Source organism: Panthera pardus, unplaced genomic scaffold, assembly GCF_024362965.1.
Source record: "Panthera pardus isolate Hobbes unplaced genomic scaffold, ASM2436296v1 HiC_scaffold_1, whole genome shotgun sequence".
NCBI lineage: Eukaryota > Metazoa > Chordata > Mammalia > Carnivora > Felidae > Panthera > Panthera pardus.
The window spans coordinates 5,039,674-5,046,911 of NW_026526654.1; positions in this window are offsets into that span (position 1 = coordinate 5,039,674).

Consider the following 7,238-nt stretch of genomic DNA (forward strand, 5'->3'; position numbering starts at 1 on the left):
TCTTTCTCTCTCAAAATAAATAAGTAAACTTAAAAAAATAAGTAAATATATAGGAAAGGACAAAACCTGCATGAGAATAATGACCAAATTTGAGATAGTGGTAACTGGGGAGAAATGGAAATGCAACAAGGGAAGTGTGTCCAGAAGAGTAAACCATATTCATGTTTGGTTTTTGTTTTCCTCTAAACAATAATACCTCTGATGCAAGTATGGGAGGGATCAGCCACCTGGTAAAACTGGGTATGTACATAAGTAAGTGAAAAAAACAAAACAGAACAACTGTATGTCTCCTCTACCTGCTGGAGATGTCACTGAAGACTCTCTGTGCACTCAGCATGTAGCAGGTCTTCAATAAATTGCTGTGGACAGAAAAGAATGAAAGGGAGGGAGGAGGAAGGGGTGGAGCACCTCACCTGTATAAAGTCACTCTCAAATATGAGCAGGTGCTTCAGCAGGGCGTACTCCCCCTTGCACAGCAGCCCCTGCAGCTTCCCCACAGACTTGTTGAACATGTGCAACATCTGGAAGCTTCGGGAGCCATCACACAGCAACTTCAGGTCGCTGTCCATGGCTGCCTGTCACTAACACACCAAGAAAAGGGAGGCAGGTTACTTCTTGCCCTTAAACTTAGACAGTTTCCTGCAGCCAGCCTCCCCACACAAGGAGCTCATGAGCACACACATCCTGTAGCCTTGTGATTCAGACAGAGGAGTCCTTTGGGCAGATTCGGCCCCCAGCCCTATACAGTCTGTCAGCATGTGGTGCCTGTGTAAGAGCCAGAGGAAGGCATCCCCAGCACCAGGACGACCACACAGCCCAGAGCACAGGCCAGACTGCAGACCCCTCCCCTCACCCCTCAGCCAGCTGCCTTTGTGCAGTGAATGACTTGCACGACCTTGTGCAGTGAATGACACACAACTGTGCACACAGTCCCTGCTGGCTCCTGACTCTCTCACAGACCTCAGGCCTAAAACAGCTCACTACTTTCACTGTGGACTCACCACGCCCAAGAAAAGTGTCCATCCTTCCATCTGAGCAAAGACAAACCACTTTATGTGAGCTTTTCACTTACTCCACCCTTCGGAAGGCTTTTCCATGTAGACCTATGTCCCCTTCCTCCTTGCTCTGGATCAGGATCAACCCAACCCTGACCACAGTCTGGATCCTCCCCTGTCCTGCTCGGGGTTCCCCTGTGTCAGGTTCTCCCCCACACTCCTCTGCCCTCACCTCCTCGGGGATTCCCGCCCCATCCAGGGCAGACTCCTCCATCCAATTATGATGAGGCTGTCCCCGCACTTCCTAAGGTCCAGGTCAGGTTCCTCCTCAGGGCTCTAACCCTGGTCTAGGTCATGGTCCCACTCTGTTGTACCAATCTCACTATGCTGCGCAGGGTGCCCCCTCTCCGGAGACCCCACAGCCCCTTTCCTCGGAACCCCCCCCGTGTAGAGGGATGTGGACTGACCTCAGGGCCTTCGCGTGGGCACCGCCAGTCCAGGACCACACCGACGTCTGAGAGCTGAGGTGGAGCGGCTACCGGGAGCCGTGTCCTCTGCGTCCCCACCCTCCTCCTGAACAAAAGCCCACCTGAATGCCCCCTGGAACTTCCACCTCCCCACCCCCTAGGCTGCCTTTACAATTTTCCTGTCCATTGTGACCTGTAGCTATCATGCAACACTGTATCCTCATCCCAGTAGCCACCTCCTCAGAAAGGGACATCAATCTGCCGCAAACCCGGCCAAGCTATGAGGGAGAGGACAGAGCCATGCTGAAGGGGATGGAGAGGACGCATGCGCAGACACCACCTGCGCAAGGCCTGCACGCTTACTTCTGTGGGCACTAGACTGCTGCGCATGCGCAAATACGGCCCACACTGCTCCTCTGAGGTCAGGCCAGCAGGTGCGCAAGCGCAGTCACTGTCTACCCACAGCCTGGGAGCCTCTGAGAGCCATAGGTCAGGAGCGGATGTGCACACAGACGCCACAGTCGGGAGCGCATGTGCACACAGACCCCACTGTTGTGGGTTCTGTGGGGTGAGACTGAGCACAAACAAGAAAGCGACCCTTCTGGGCTTTACCAAAACGGAGGGAACAAATATGGTGCCCGAAAGGTGCTCCTGTCTCTGTCTGTTTCCTGCTACTTTCTGTCTCATCTCATTGTGCACCAAAACTGCAGTAGGTGGCTGATGTCAGCCTTCTCTGACCATCTCAGGTAAGGTAAGGAGACACCAAAACCTGGGAGAACCAGAAAACCAGTTAGGTGAAGGTGTGCAAGCAGTGTTTTCCGACAATAAGGTGTGATAGGAACATAGTGTGTTACGATGACCTAAGGGTCTTTCTAGTGTCTATATGAAAATTAAAAAAAGAAAAAAGAAAGAAAACCTTAGTTTTTACAAGCTAAACAAATTACTCCTTGTGAAGAGCAAGTATTTGGAGAACTGCTTGAGGGCACCCATCTGGGATTTGCGATGCCCGGTAGCTAACAAGTCTCAGCGGTTCTTCCCAGCATTCTGTAAGTGTCCTCTGTGGCTCTGGTCCTCAGGAAAACAAGGAAAACAGAATTTACTAACCTGCTTTAAGGTCGGCTTTGTTTATTCACGCATACAGTCTGGTGTAGAGGACAGCAGCCTCCCGGTGGAGCCCTACTGCAAACACTCTATGCAGAAAAGTAGTGACTCCCCGTGGGATGTGCACAGTGAATCCCAGAAGCGTGGCTCTCCCTGTCACCCAGCAATGACAAATATAAAGATGGAACCTAACGGAGGCTCTGGCTACATCTGTCAAACTGCCCAAGCCACGTAACCACTCTTCAGACTCTTTGGGGCTCTTTGGGGTTGGTGAGGAGAGTTGTCCTGACTGTGCTGTTCCCTAGCCCCCACTGGATCATCCTCACAGACGCACCTAGCGGAAGTGCACCATAGGGCAGGATGAGATCTTAAGATCTGGGCCCCAGTGTCCCCATTTCACTGTTGGCTCCCTTGATCTTCTCTATTCTTCATTCTCTGTTTTATTCATCTTGGTTTCAATACTTCATTTTTACCTTTTTTCTGCTTGTGCATTAGTTTTCCAAAACTTACTACTCGTTACAAGTTTGTATCCTTTAGCATGTCCCTACCCTACTGCTGCCCTGCCCCTGTTAACCACTATTCCACTCTCAGTTTTTACGAGTGCGGCTTTTTTATATTTCGTATATAAGTGATGTCATGCATTGTTTGTCTTACTCTGTCTGACTTATCTCACTTAGCAAAATGCCCTAGAGTTACATCAGTGATGCCCCAAATGCCTTCCTTTTCGTGCCCAAATAATATTCCATTGTACATAAACACCACATATTCTTTTTCCATTCATTCATTGACAAAACATTAACATCTTAACTCCTGTGAATAATGCCTCACTGAATGTAAGAGTGCAGAATTTTCTTTGAGATACTGACTCTATCTTCTTTGGTTATATTCCCAGAAGTAGGATTATTAGATCATATGGTAGTTCCTTTCCTTTTTCTTTTTCTTTTTTTCTTTTTTTAAATTGTTTTAGGAACTTCCAAACTGATTTCCATACTAAGTGAACCAATTTACATTTTACCAATAGCACACAAGGGTTCCATTTTCTCCACATTCTCCTCACCACTGACCACGTCTTGTCTACTTCATGGTAGTCATTCCAACAGGTATGAGGTGATGTCTCATTGTGGTTTTGATTTGCATTTCCCTGGTAATTAGTGATGTTGAGTATCTTTTCAAGTACCTGTTGACTATCTGGATATCTCCTTTGGAAAAAGTTCTGTTCGGTTCCTGTATCAGTTCCTGTTCAGTTTTTGATCAGATTGTTTGTTGTTGTCCAGTTGTATGATTATTTATATGTCTCAACTCCTTATCTGACATATGGATTGCAAACATTTTCTCCCATTCCATAAGTTATGTGTTTATTTTGTTGTTTCTTTTGCTGTGCAAATGCTTTTTAGTTTGTTGTAGCCCCACTTGTTGATTTTTACATTTGTTGCTTGTATTTTTGTGTGTCATATCCAAAAAAAAATCATTGTCAAGATCAGTGTCAAGAAGCTTCTTTCATGTTTTTTTTAGTCTTTTTTTTTTTTTTTTTGTAGAAGTTTTAAGGTTTCAGGTCTTATGTTCATCTTTAATCCATGTCACATGACTTTTTTTTAATGTTTATTTATTTTTGAGACAGAGAGAGACACAGCATGAACGGGGGAGGGTCAGAGAGAGAGGGAGACACAGAATCTGAAACAGGCTGCAGGCTCTGAGCAGTCAGCACAGAGCCCGACACGGGGCTTGAACTCACGGACCGTGAGATCATGACCTGAGCTGAAGTCGGACGCTCAACCAACTGAGCCACCCAGGCGCCCCGCATGTCACATGAATTTTTGTGAGTGATATAAGGTAGAAATACAAATTCATTTTTCTCTATATATGGCTATCTAGTTTTCCCAACACCATTTGTTGAAGACAACATTTCTCCATTTAGTTTTCTTGGTTCTTGGCATGTCCTCTTGGTGAGGATGTGTGGCTATAAATTCTTTCTTGTCCATGGGTATCTGTACAAGTCAGCAGACTCTAGTTTTTTCCCAACTTCACCTGAGAGGGTGTGGGGCAGGTTTGCTGAATCCAGCTCTTTACAATGCCCATACTTACATCTGTCTGCCTACATCTGTAAGCAGATGTTCATGCGGGTGACTCCCTTGGAGTTTGGTGTTGGGTCCAGCCACTTCCACAGAGTCACTTTTGATCATGTATGAATGTCTTATTTATTGTTAATAAAGAGGAAGTTGCAAAGGAGGGACACCTCATGCCACCATGATGCTGACTTCCATTTAAAATAGATTTAACATTGTTTTAATGTGCTTAAACTTTAAGTCAGAATAAATAAGAAATAGAGTTAAAAACCAAAATTATAATACTGTGTTCAATGTTCTTCATTATTGGAGATCTTTATAGCTTCATATGACCTACAGTTACTGTCTATGATCTTTTCATTTCAACCAGAATACTCCCTTTAGTGTTAATTGTTGGGCACATCTATGGTAATGAAAGTCCTGGGCTCTGCATATTGAGATAAAAAGAGTATTTATACACATATGAGAGACTTCAAAAAATGATATCAAATACAATTGGATACTTGTATCTGGAGCTTAAAGTTGTGGCTTGATCTACAGTTAAATTTTTAGAAGATTGTGGGTGCCTGGGTGTCTCAGTCTGGGTGGCTGACTCTTGATTTCAGTTCAGATAATGATCTCATGGTTCATGGGATCAAACCCCACGTTGGGCTCTGCCCTGACAGTGCATAGCCTGCTTGGGATTCTCTCTCTCTCTCTCTCTCTCTCTCTCTCTCTCTCTCTCTCCTCTCTCCCTCCCTCACTCTCTCTCCCTCCCTTCCTTCCTCCCTCCCTCCACTAATCATGACCTCTCTCTTTCTCTCTCTCTCTTCCCCAAAATAAATTAAAAATGTGGAAGATTTTAACATATAGATGGTATTTGAAAATATGCGGATAAAGAAAATTTCTCAGCAAAAGAGTATAACACAAATAAATGAGCAAGCACAGAGGGAATTCAACATATGAATTTTAAGCTATGGGAGAGGAACAAAAAAAGATGGGGGGAATAAGAAAGAACAGTCACAGAAGTAGTACATTTATAAGGTGGTTAAGCAGACTCTTCTAAGGGATGAGAGAGGTCTCAAAAGGAAGAGGCATTATGTATGGAAAGTGAGGACTGAGAATTTTTTGTAAAAGTTCTCAACACAGAGTTAGTGTTTTCCTGGAAAGGGTGGAGTTTTTGGCCTGAGGAGGGTGCACACCATACAATGACGGTGGAGGGAATGGTTTTATAAAGAAAGAGAAGCATTTGTGCATGAAAGCAAAATTACCCTGAAAAAAGCATTTGTGAAAAGGTGAGAAAAGGTGGGATGTTAATGGGGTATGTGTATTTTTGTTAGATGGTAAAATTTATTGTCTGAGTAACTTTGAACACTTGTGGGAAGTGTCCATCCACTAGTGGACAAAAATCTGTATCATTGATAGTCTGAGACTAAAATGGAAGGGAACTAGGGAAACTGGACATATCAAGATTCAATAAGAAAAGCATTTACTGTAGGAGGGAAAAAGACAGATCATTGCAATCTGATAAGCATTTAAAGAAATAGAGGCCAGACAATGTGCAAGATCTCACATGGGAACTTATCTTGATTACATTTCAGTTTTTAAGTCCAGGATAATGCCATCAGATTTTTTTACTATAAAAAGTGAGGATAGGTTTTGAAGAATATGTCAAAGGCATTTCATAGTCCTTTTGCAAATTGGAATCGACAACTGACTAAAGTCATAGGTGGATTTGGCATCAGATTTAGTATCTAGGGAGTAGGATATGATCAACTTATTATGACCTTGTCCTACCTGTTTGTCTTTGGTTTAAGATCACTAAGCCTGTAGTTTGGAATCTGACACATATGTTGAAAGGCAGGTTAGATCTGTCCAGGTAGTTGGAGATAAGGGCAAAGGAGTGACAGATATTAGAGTCTCAGATGGCAAAGAGCAAACAATAAGATACAAGTTAAAATTTAAAAATTGCTGTTGTCATAGCTTTTTGAGCTATAGGGACTGATACAATGTCATACTTAATAGTATGGCTAACCAAATTTGTAATTTCATATGGTTCCATTATAGATGACAACAAAGTGCAAAATATGGTTAGGGACAAGTGAGATTAAAAAAAATACATTACAGGAAAGAGTCAAAGACCTGATGTGTTGTCAAATTGGTGAGACCAAATGGCAGACTTAGATATAAAACAAACAAAGAAACAAACAAAAACACAGGTGTCATCTATAAGGGAGACTAGGTAGTTCAGTGAATAGTCTCAGTGAGGGATGATTTAGTTTGTACTTCCCTAATATGAAACTTAAAAGATGTTTCCAAAATGGAGTGGGAGAAAAATATTCTCAGCAGCATTAAGAACAAGGAGTGGGGCACCTGGGTGGCTCAGTCATTTAAACGTCTGACTCTTGATTTCAGTTCAGGTTATGATCTTATGATTTTGTGGGTTCTAACCCTGTGTCAGACTGCTGGCAGTGCGGAGCCTGCTTGGGATTGTCTCTCTGTCTCCCTCTCTCTGCCCTTACCCACTCATGTTGTCTCTTTCTCTCTCAAAATAAATAAATAAACTTAAAAAAAAAAGAACAAGAAGTATAGCATGCCCACACACTGGCCTTGAAATACAATGGGAGAGAGAT